The following is a 12007-nucleotide window of genomic DNA, read 5'->3' as shown; positions in this document are numbered from 1 at the left end:
TTTCTTTCTTTCTTTCTTTCTTTCTTTCTTTCTTTCTTTCTTTTTTCATTTCTTTCTTTCTTTTTTTATAGTTCCTGTAATCTCCTTTTTTGGGTTGGCCTTTCTTTGATACCCAATGAATACTTAAGCATACCCATTACTTTTCCGATAACTCTCAGGTAGTTAAAATTGTATGTAATCACTTCAGAGCACAGACCCAGTCTTAAGTAATTAAAAGTGTTTCTGACACCTTCCTTTGTACCCACCCGCAGCCCAACTTGGGTAGAACGTGAGGGGAAGGAGAAGGAATTGGGTGCGAGAAAATCGTACCTGACTAGCCCTATCTGAGATGTCTTCTGCCTGCGATGCAGTGGAAGTGAACTCTATGCCTTATGAGCACTTTCCCAATTTCTTAACAGGCTCCCCTGCTGGGTCCTTCCGTTACAAGTCTTGTTTCTTGGGCACAGCCTCTTTGTCCACCTCCCTGGCTCCTTCATCCTTATCTGATGGGAGTGCTGTGACTTTCTAGGAGCAGCCGTCTGCTCTGTGGCCAGACTGCTTTGCTTTCTCAGGGTGGCTCTGGCTCTAGCTCTCTGTGTCAGCCAGACAACAAACCCATTGTGCAGATGGGGGTGGGGCGGGGGGTCTCCGAGGGCCATAGAGAAGTGAAACCGGAGCCCTGACCAGGTGCACCTGAAGCTCCTATAGTCGCTGGGCTATTTTTACGCCAGCTGATACATTCTCTTTATTATTTAAAACAATTTGAATGGGTTTTCTATGACTTGGAAATGAAAACTCTCTGACTGATTCAGACTGATAATTTCTTAGCATCATTTAAGAAGAAGTTGAACTCAAATCAAACTCGTGGTGAAAATGTGGAAGCGTTCTCATTCAACGCAGGCATACAATATGAAAACTGTAACCTGCAAAAGACAGCCTGGGAAAAATCCTGGATTTCTGGGAGTAGGAGGTCAAGGAGGGGTGGAATAGAGATGGGGTTGAGAGGGCCTGACACTCCTGGGGCTCTGAAGAGACCAGAACAGATAGATGCCTGCAAGAGATTAGCTCACAATCAGCTCCAGAGTCAGGGGATCCAGCTGCACTCCCTCAAACAAGGGCTTCTCAACTCACGATGATTTTTCCTCCCAGGGGACATATGGCAACGTTTGAAGACATATACGGTTGTCACAATTGAGGGGAAGGTCAGGGATGCTCCTAAACATCTTACAATGTACAGGGAGCCCCCACACACAATAAGGAATGGTCTAGCTCAAGAAGTCAATAATGCAGAAGTTGAGAGCCCCCCCACCTTTACCCTCTCTGTCTCACTAATTTATGCCCACAATTCTGCCCAAGGCCTTGTGGGTGAACTCCAAGTGTAGTTAACGTTGTTCTCACAGCACAAGTCAATGAGCTCAGGCAAGAGACAAAAACACTCCAAAGGAGGAGGCCAAGTGTCATTCACAAATGATGAGACTACATAGGTGCGCATTGTAAGCGCGCAGACTGGAAAACTGTTAGAAGCAATGGGAGAATTCAGTAACATGGTGGATTCCAACTTAGAGATTGAAGACCCAGGGTTTGGCTCAATGCTAAAAATAGCCCATTGGAAAACATTATGGAAAATATAGAAAAGTGCAAAATATGGGAGTGAAACTTATCCTGAGCTGATCAGTGTCCTTATGAAGAAGACTTCTGACCCCCATTGAGAGACACACAGAAGTCTGCTTCGAGTGAGAAGCCAGTCCTTGTGTTGAGAAGTAATATTCCTCACCATAGAGAGGAGCATGATTTCAAAGTGAACGGATAAATGAAATTCCAATGAAAATTTAGATTTTTTTTAATCTGATGGAATAAAACCAAAGTTTATCTTGAAAAAAAACAACACACAACTACAAAAATAATGAAATTTTTTGAGAGAAAAAGACTACTGAAGCGGGGCCACCCTAATCAGACACTAAAAACATCTGAAACACAGCAATTAAAGCAGTTTGATACCAGAGAAGAAGTCGGCAGGTAGATGAAAATAATAGAGAATCCGGAAGTAGGCCCAAGTACACCTGAGAATTTGGTTTATGATAAAGGTAGAATTTCATAAGACAATTCTCTTACCATGCAGAAAAAATAAACCTTCTCAATCCTCTCTGTAATTGATGTTTCCAAGAACAGATTCATTTTCAGAATATATAAACAATTCATGCAAATCAATAGGGAAATAAAAATCTTTTTTAAATGGGTATAATATGTGAACCCTGCTTGACAAAAGAAACTGTCCCAATGGCCAATAAACATCTGAGAAAAACAAAGCAAAAACTCTGCCTTATTAGTCAGAGACTGCATATCAAAACCACACTGAGGTGCTATTACGCACCCACCCGAAAGACTGAAAGACTAAAATTGAAGAAACTGACAATACAAAATGTTGGTGAAGACAGAGCAACTGAAACGCTTATTCTCTGGCCGGTGTGTAAACGTGTACAGTCACTGTGGAAGGCTGCTTTCCAAACTGTTTGGAAAAGTACATTTAAACATAGAGCACATGCCATGACACAGAAATCCCACTCCTAGATGTGTAACCACCTTCAACAGCTTAAATGTCCATCAATAGTGCAAAGGACAGATTGATCTTGTGACATCCAGACAATGGAATATACAGTAATGGAAATGAATGAACTCGAACTACATGTACCAAACATAACGTTGAGGAAGAGAATGCATCCTGAATGATTATGTTTATAAACCAATAAAACACAGGCAGAACTAATCCATGATGACAGGGCTCAGGTTACCCTGGGGAAAAAGGAGGGTGGTTAAGAAGAAATATGAGGGTTTGCTGGCAATGTTCTATTTCCTGACGCGGCTGTGTTCCATTAGTGCAAATCCATCACACATGTGGGCATGTAGGAGAGGAAAAGGTCTCTTCAACCCTCTTAGAGTCTCTGGCTGGGTCTGAAAATGACACTGACAAAGACAGATTCCCAGGAGAAAAGCATGCAAATGTATTTAATATCAGTTTTATGTGACACAGGAGCCTTCATGAGGAAAGGAAACTCAAAGAAACAGACCGGAGTGGTCTGTGCTGGTGAGCTGAAGAGTGGACGGCGGTGGAAGAATGTGGTAGGTTGTGGGTGTGAGGTTGGTGTGATGGGGAAACTGAGCAACGCTGTTCAGATTCTTCTTGGTGACCTTTTGCAAGGATGAGGGCGCACCTCTCCTCCGGGTGTAGGGAGGGCACCTCTCCTAGGAGGTCTAAGGACCTGTTTCAGGGAAGGACGAGGGTGAGGAGGTCAGAATGACCTTTCTACTTCTGCCATTTGCCTGAGCTCCTTCAGCTGAAAATATGCCAAAATGACAGATTTCGGGGTGGCATGTCCTGAGCCCCATCAGGCATGTTTCTCCTTGTAGCTTGTTCATCAGTAAAAAGGTTAAAAAGAGGCACAGAGACATAAAGCCTGTGGGGTACCAGCCACAGAAACCCTTCGGCCTTGCCCTGCGGAGGCCATGGCTGCAGGGCGTGAGGGAGTCTGGTCTCTCCATCAACGTGCAGGTGAGTAATGCCGACCTCAGGGGGCTTATATGAGAATTGAATGAGACAATGGGGACGGAAGTGTTTTGTAATCTGTAAACACTGTCAGTTTTTTACCATTACCCCTGTTCCAACTGCCGAGAAGGGCACACACAGAATTATTAAGACCTGTGCTGTCTGGGCTTGCATGCCCTCTTGTTCAGTTATTTTATGGAGCATTCTCTCTTTATCATTTAAATCTGCCCCGGCTTTTGCTCTCCGCAGCCTCATCAGCCCACTCCCAAGATTAATTCTTCCTTAAACAATGGGAGATGGATGGCCGTCCGGTTCCCCCAGCTGATTAAAATCATTTCCTCTCTGTTAAGAGTCCACTCATGTGGAAACCGTGCTCCTGAACAGCAGCCTGAGAATCTAACTCTGCACTGGAATTGCAGCCTGCGATGTCGCAGCATTCCTCTTCCTTCCCGGAGGCCGTTCATGGCCCCACAGATGCCCCTCCGGGCGGGCAGGGAAGCCAGCTGACCCCCAGGGCCCCCTCCCAGGAGAGCTGATTGGAGGCTGTGGACGTGGCTGCATCTGCAGGGCATGCTGACACAACCATCACAGCAGTAAGGGCTACCATCTAGTATGTGCATCATCTCCCTGGGTCCTCACAACAACCCGGGTGGAAAATACTAGTAAAGTGTGGAGGCAAGAAGTGGACAAACCAGAGATAGTGTTTCAACCTAAGTTTGTTGGACTCCAGAGCCCATGCTGGTTCATCCATTCAACACATATTTATGAAGTGCCTACTATGTGCCAGGCACTTGGATATGTCAGTGAAAACGCTTCCTGCTCTCATGAGCTTACCTTCTATTGGAGGAGTTAGACAACTAATAAAGCCAATCAATCAATCAATCAATCAATCAACCATGCAGTGTGCTAGAAGGACAGGTGCTCTGGGGAAAAAAGAGAGTGGAGCAGCCTAAAGGGGACTGGGAGTGTCTAGGGGTCGGGGAGGGTGCTCTTGGTTTGCAGTTGACGTATGATGGTCAGCAGAGCCTTCCTGGAGAAGTCATACTGAAACGAGGTCTTAAAGAAGGTGAAGGAATCAGCCATGTGGACACCAGGGGGAGGAGTGAGTCAGACTGAAGGAAAACCCAGGTCCGACTGTGGGAGGGCTTGCTATGCCCGGGAAGCAGCAAGGAGGCCAGAGTGGCTGGTGAGGCATGAGGGAGGGGACCGTGGAAGCAGGCGAGTTCTATGTGCCCCTGAGGCCCGGGCTCCATAGAGGCCGTGGACCACCGCGGGCTTCGGCTTTGACTCTGAGTGCAGCGGAGGCCTGGGGGCTGGGGCAGGGGAGCCTCGCTGCCCCCTTGCTTCTGAGTGTGACGTTCTGAGTGTGACGTTCAGTTGCCGTGTGACTCCCAAGCCTGGGAGGGGCACAGGCATCACCGGGGGCCAGGCTGACGCCGGAGCTCCCACATTTCTGGTGACCATGGCCAATGTCCTGGGCCCCCCTCTTGTCCTCAGGGGCTCTCACCTAATTCTATTTCTGTCCAGCTGCCAGTCTTAGCTTCGGGACCTAACTTTGGTTCCAGTGCCTTGAGTTCCTGCATTTGGCCCCACTTGACTTCACTGTACTTGGACCAGTAGGAAAGGAACTTCCTTCCAGCCCCGCACCCCAGGAGGACTTGAGCCAGCCCAGCCAGCTCGGGGGCAGGTGTCTGGGTTGGAGAATGAGACCGTGAAGGCCTAGGATTCTGTCAGTCTTGCCCTGGGATAGTGGTTGGGATGCTGAACATGGGATGCAGAGCTGGAGAGAGACCGGGAGACTTTCCCCGGCAGAGAGACAGGCATGCAGTCAGCCTGCATGTGGAGAATGGCTTGGGGTCAGAGTGGGATGGAAGTGGGAGGCATGGTGGAGAAGCACATCTCCGTGGAGTGGCCTGAAGGGTCCTCCGTGGCCCCGAAGTCTCTGGGAGCATCAGGAGATATTATTTGCAAGGTGAGGAACAAGGAATGGGACTGCACCAGAGCCCGAGGATTCCTACTTCCGGTCCACAGGCCAGGTCTGCTGTCTCTTTTAAAGAGGCTGGTGTTTTTTTTTGTTTTTTGTTTTTTGTTTTTTTCACTTTAATTGGGAAAAGAAATAAACAGCTGTAAACTCTGTATTTCTGTGAAAGGGGATAGAAAGGCATAATGGGGAAGGGGGAGGGTTAGTGCCTCTGACTTCTGGCATGGGGATGTGGGTCAAGGACTTCCAGGTTCTTAAAATGTGTATGTCTGTCCCCTCTGTCCCCATCACAAGAAATGGGCTTCACAGAATTGTCCACGTGCTCATCTAGGCCCCTTGGGCCAGAGCAGATTTGGGGAGGCCAACGGGAAGACACAGAATTCTGTGTGCAATAAGGATCAGGGCTCATCTGTGGCCAAGGTCAGGCATCAGTCTAAGGCCAGGACTGGGAGCAGGGTCGGAGCTCTGTCTGTGAAGGGCCAAGGTTGGGTCCTGGCCTGTGGCCGGGTCAGGGCTCTATCAGGATGGGGCTGTGACTTGTCAGCTTCCAGGGGACACTCAGTTCCTGTGCCAGTTCAGGGGCTCCTGGGTTCGGCCAGTCCCCTGCCTCCTTTGACCTGTGGGTTAGCCTCTGAGCAAACCAAGCACACGGGGGCTTGCGTTTGTGACCCAGCCTGCCAGACCCTGGACCAGTGGCTGGAGGAAAGCCCGTCTCCAGCCTGAAACACGCCTGCCTCTGGCCCTTTCCAGGCCTGAGTGGCTTTGCTGGCACATTCGTAGGTGAGCTCCCCAGATTTTGAGAAGAGTTGTGCGGGTGTAAGAATTATTGGCCCCATTTTATGGGTGAGGAAAACTGAGGCTCAGTTCTTCTCTGCATCAGGGTCTGTGTATTATCCCTTGTGATTTGAAGGTTGTTTTTTATCCCTGTGCTTCTGGGTCCCGTTTCATCAGCGCCCCTCCCCCCCGCCCCCCGCCCCCAGCAGAGCAAACCTGGGTGATCAAGAGAAACCTCTTCTCTTGCCTGAGTGCTCCCCAGCAGGAGGCCGGGTGCAGAGGCAGGTGATCGGGCCTGACCTTGTCTCTGCTCAGCCTGGGCCAGCCTGGAAGTCCTTTCCTCAAGGCGATTCGTATGGAGAGAAACAAGGGCAGAGCAGTTTCCTGCCGATGCAGGGAGACCTCAGGCGGCTCAGGCCAGAGAGGCCTGGGGCAGGGGCTGGAGGCCAGCTTTGCTGATTTCCAGAGGGACAGGAACAATCCTTGATTAAAGCAGCAAATCAGATGGCTGCACCAGGGGGCAGTGAGGCCAGCATCCTCACAGGGCTGGCCGCTGCAGTGGGCGCTGGGAGGGTGGGTATTGAGGAGTGTGGAGGAGGGGCAGTTAAGGGGAAGCTCTGGGTCCACAGTACTCATCTTTGAAGAATGAGCAAGGGGTGCGGGGGGCATCTGCCTGCCCTTTCCTCTCCCTCTTAGCTTCCCTGCCCCCACCTTGCTCCAGTGGCTGAGGGAGGGGACATGGGCTGACTGGGTAGATGTAAGAAGGTAATGACACCCTTTTAAAAATATGTTTTTATTGACTTTTAGAAGGAGAGAAAGAGAGATAGAGAGAGAGAGAGAGAGAGAGAGAGAGAGAGAGAGAGATCAATTGGTTGCTTCCCATACACACCCTGACCAGGACCCAACCTGCAACCTGAGTGTGTGCCCTGACCTGGAATGGAACCTGTGACCTTTTGGTACCCGGAATGATGCTCAACCAACTGAGCCACACCAGCCAGGACGTCAGTTGTACCCTCTGCAGCCTGAGAGGGTATGAGGGTCTGGAGGACTTCTCACTGGAGGACTTCTCACCTAGAGCCCCCCACCCCGCTTTGCTGAACTAACTTCTCTTGCTGGAGGTGAAGGGAGGGCACGGGTCGTCCACGTGTGTACAGAACAAAGATCCACTGGCGCTCCCTCTCCACCACCAAGCGGCTCCTGTCAGGCCTGACAAATGAGCACGGCCACCTCGGGTGACAGAGATGGATGGGATCCCTGCGCATGGACCCCGCACACGCCGCCTGTCTGTGTACCCCTCCCCTTGGGATAAGGCTAATCAGATGGCCGTTTATGGAGCCATTACTCAGTCATTTAGTTGTGCTGGGGGGGGGGGGAGGGTATTTCACGAGGAGACAATTAGGGCCCTTTCTTCCTGGTGCCTGCCAGAGGGGCCCACAGCAGTACCCTTAGGTGGTGATGATGATGACACACTGGCTCCCATCAGATTGGAGGCCCACCTGCTCCTCCCCAGGGCAGGGCCCCCGGGGGGTGAGAAATGAAGGCAGACCCCAGGTGTGGTCCACGTGGGCTTTCTGTGCACTGGCCACAGAGAGGGAGCACCTGGACGTTTGCTTGGTCACCTGCTGCCTTGGTTCTAACCTGGAGACCCGCGTCCGGCGCAGCACTGGGTACGTGGGCAATTCCCTGGAAAGAGATTCCTCTGTTGATCGTGCGGTAATGTATTCTCCATCCCGAGGCCCGTTATTGTACAATAAAACAAGAAGGCTGGGAATCAATACAGAAATGTTAAAAAAAAAAAAAAAGCTCTGAATCATTTTCATAACCAGCAAATGTGGTTTTCAGCTGAGAAACATTTTCTTTCCTATTCTGAGATGGAGGGAGCAATTTGCAGGCCTGGGCACTGGGACCGAAGCTCTTTGCAGCAGATAGGTAAATATCACCCAGAGGACAGCCACGCCGCCCGGCTGTGGTGAGCCGCACTTGGCGCGGACGATAATGGTGTATGTTATTACCCACTTGCAAGCATCCATCTTGCACCATCTCTGTGCTGGGCACTTTTATTTTGGCTAGGTTCTATGTTTGAACAAATCCGTAGGGTTCATCTGCTCCAGCCCCTCAGCAGGTAGCAATTCCCTGTACACCATCCCCGATAGATGAGTCTAGAAGCTTCCCTTAAACACTTGCAGTGAGAGCAACTCACCAACTCCAAAAGCCCATGCCGGTTCTCTCATCGCTGTGTGTAAAGAGAAAGGCTCTCATCCTGGCATTGGCGTGAGCAGGTGCTGGAGCCTTCCTGCCCCACTTCTCGGACACAAGCAAAAACACAAATATAAGGCCATGCCGTATAAATAGGCCCCAATCGGCCCACCACCCGCCTGCCGCGGTGGTGGTGTGGTGGCAAGGGAAGGAGGAGGCGGGGAACCACACAGTATTGGGGCACTGATGGTGGCGTCAGCACCTGGCGTCCATTCCTTTTGGGCCTCTCCCAACCCTGCCGGGGCCTTTGGGCCCTGGGCTGGGACGGGGAACCAGGGGTGGGTGGCAATGGATGTGGCCCCTTTCCCAGGGGGGCTGAGGGCTGGCTCCCTCCTTGGAGCTGGTGGCTAATCTCCTGTGCCCTGTCCCTCCCCCAGGCTGGCAGGCTCCGATCGGCCTGCCGCCCACCCGCCACGGTGGTGGCACAGCAGTAAGGGAAGGAGGAAGGGGGGAGGCAGGGAACCACATTGGCATCCATTTTTTCCGAGCCCAGCCCGACGACTGTTGGCCAGGCCTAGAGACCCCACCTGTGCATGAATTCGTGCACCGGGCCTCTAGTTCACTCATAAAGAAACAGCACCCCGGGACCTAGAGTCTAGAAAAAAATTCAGTTAGTAGAAACTTACCCTGCCCAGCAGTGTGGCTCAGTGGTTGAGCATTAGACTATGAACCAACCAGGAGGTCACAGTTCAATTCCCGGCCAGGCCACATGCCTAGGTTTCCAGCTCAATCCCCAGTGCGGGGTGTGCAGGAGGCAGCCAATTAATGATTCTCTCTCATTGTTGATGTTTCCATCTATCTCTCCTTCTCCCTTCCACTCTTAAAAAAAAAATCAATAAAAATATATTTTAAAAAAAGAAACTTACCTAAGATAGCCCAGATATTAGACTTAGCCAGCAAAATCGTTAAAGCAGCTATATAAATATCTTCAAAAGACTAAAGGAAAATATAGTCTTAATGAGTCAACAGATAGAGAATCTCAGCAGAGAAATGGAAACTAAAAAAAGACCACATGGAAATTCTAGAACTGAAAATGATAATAATTGAAATAAACAATTCACTGGATGGGCTTAATAGAAGATTAGAGGTGACAGAAAAAACAAATATGTGAATTTGAAGAGAAATCACTAGAAATGATTCAATTTGTGGAGAACAGACAGGAAAAAGATGGAAGAAAAGTAAACAGAACCTCAGAAATGTGTGGAACAATATCAAATAATCCAGCATTCCAGGAGTTGACATTCCCAAGAAGGAGACCATAAGGAAAACAGATCAGAAATATTTGAAAAAATACATAGTTGAAAATTCCCCAAATTTGATTTTCAAAAAGAGAAAAACATAGACTTACCGTTCCAAAAAAATTCAGAGAACCCCAAGAAAAATAAATCTGCACCTATCATAGTCAAACTGCTGAAAACTAAACACAGGGTAGGGCCAAAGTAGGTTTACGGGTATGAGTATGTGAAACACAGGGTTTATTCTTGTATTATTCTTTATTAATTATTATATTACTTTTCCTATGAAGAACTGCAAACCTACTTTTGCCCCACCCTGTATGGAGGAAAACTTGAAAGAAGCCGGGGATGGGGGGCCGGGGTGGGGAGAGACACATGACATATAGGGCAACAACAAGAAAAATTACCATGGACTTCCCGGAAACAATGAGGGCCAAAATACAAAGGAGTGATATCTTTAAAGTGATTAAGGAAAAACAAACCTGTCAGCCCAGGCAGTTTACTGTCTACATTCAGCAAAAACACTCTTTAAAATTGAGGGTAAAATAGAAACATTTTTAGACAAACAAAGGCTGCCCAACAAGACATGCTAAAGGGTGTTTTCTAGGCTGAAAAGAAATGGCAACTGAAAATTTGCATCACCGGAATAGAAAGAGCACAACTGTTCTCCTCTCATAATTTTGAAAAAAGACTGCCCTGAGCCCAGGAGAGGTGGGGGGCCAGTGAGCCTGGAAGGGCACTGGCTTTGAGCGGGGCAGACAGACCCGCCTGGGACAAGTTCATTACACGGTAGGTCAGAAGGTCCTAGTGCTCAGAGCAGCTGGCAGGGTGAGCTACCTCAATTCAGCACTACAGAGGAAGAAGCCCTGAGCATTCTGTGTGGGCTCTTTTTTTTTTTTTTTAAATCCTTACCCAAAGATATTTTTCCATTGATTTTCAGAGAGAGGGAAAGACAGAGAGAAACATCAATGTGAGAGAAGCACATTGCTTGGTGGCCTCCTGCAGTGCCCTGACCAGGGCCCGGGCCAGGGAGGATCTTGCAACCAAGATAAGTGCCCTTGACCGGAATCCAACCTGGGAACCTTCAGTCCAAAGGCCGATGCTCTATCCACTGAGCCAAACCAGCTAGGGTTCTGTGTGGGTTCTTTATGTGCCTCATCTCGAACCCCTCTCCCCAGAATCTTGCACATTCATCCCATAAGATAGCTGTTTTCATCCCCATTGTACAGAAGGGGAAATTGGGGCTTAGGTTAAAGTCACTTGTCTTTAGTCAGCTGGAGTCCAGACTCTCATGATTCCAGTCCTGGCTGTTTCAGCTTTGTTCAAGGCCTGGCCCCTCCCATGTGTGCCGGGATCTAGAACTTCAGTTTCTCATTCCCAGGTCAGAGGGAGGGTCCTGCAGAGGGGCAGAGTGCTGCTCAACCCCAGGCCCAAGGATGGTGTCCCTGGCCAAGAGGCAAGGAACATGGGGCTTGGCCCCAGTTTGACCTCAATCTGGCTGTGTGATCTTGGGAATGACATTCCTCAAGACCACGTGTACAGTGAGGGGTTTGGCATCTCTTACCCTGGACCAGGGGTTGGCAAACTTTTTCTATAAATTGCCAGATAAAAAATATTTTTGGCTTTGCAGGCCACATGGTCCCTGTTGCAATTGCTCAAGTCTGCCTTTGTTGTGGGAAAGCAGCTGTAGCCAGATATAAAAAAAAAGTTGTGTCTGTGTCCCAATAAAACTTTATTTGCAAAAGCAAGGGTAGGTGGGATTTTTACCCTGGTCCATCTCAGATTTCTGGGTGCTAGAGAGACAGAGACATGTCATCGTCTAGTAGGGAAAACGTGCATGGAAACCCAAATTTACAATGTGGTGTGAAAGGTAGGGATGGTTTGGAGGAGTACTTCAAAGGGGGTCTGAGGGACTTTGATGGTTAGGCTGAGTGTCAGCGGGTGACACCTGAGCAGATGAGGGGCAGGGCACCCCAGGCATATGGCACAGCATGTGCAAACACCTGCAGGCATGACAGGGCATGGTGTCTAGGAGAAGCCGTGGGGTTGGATGGCTGGAGCAGGAGGCTGATAGGAGATCAGGAAGATCTTAATTGCGCACTAAGGAGCAGGGGCTCTCCAGCAAATCTTTCTCAGTTACAGTAGGCCCCTTATCACAGTTTCACTTTCCACAGTTTCAGTTACCTGCAGTCAACTGCGTTCCAAAGTTATTAAATGGAAAATTCCCGAAATAAACAACTC

The sequence above is a fragment of the Cnephaeus nilssonii genome (assembly GCF_951640355.1).
Source record: "Cnephaeus nilssonii genome assembly, chromosome: 19".
Lineage (NCBI taxonomy): Eukaryota > Metazoa > Chordata > Mammalia > Chiroptera > Vespertilionidae > Cnephaeus > Cnephaeus nilssonii.
Note: the sequence above shows the minus strand (reverse complement) of the source record.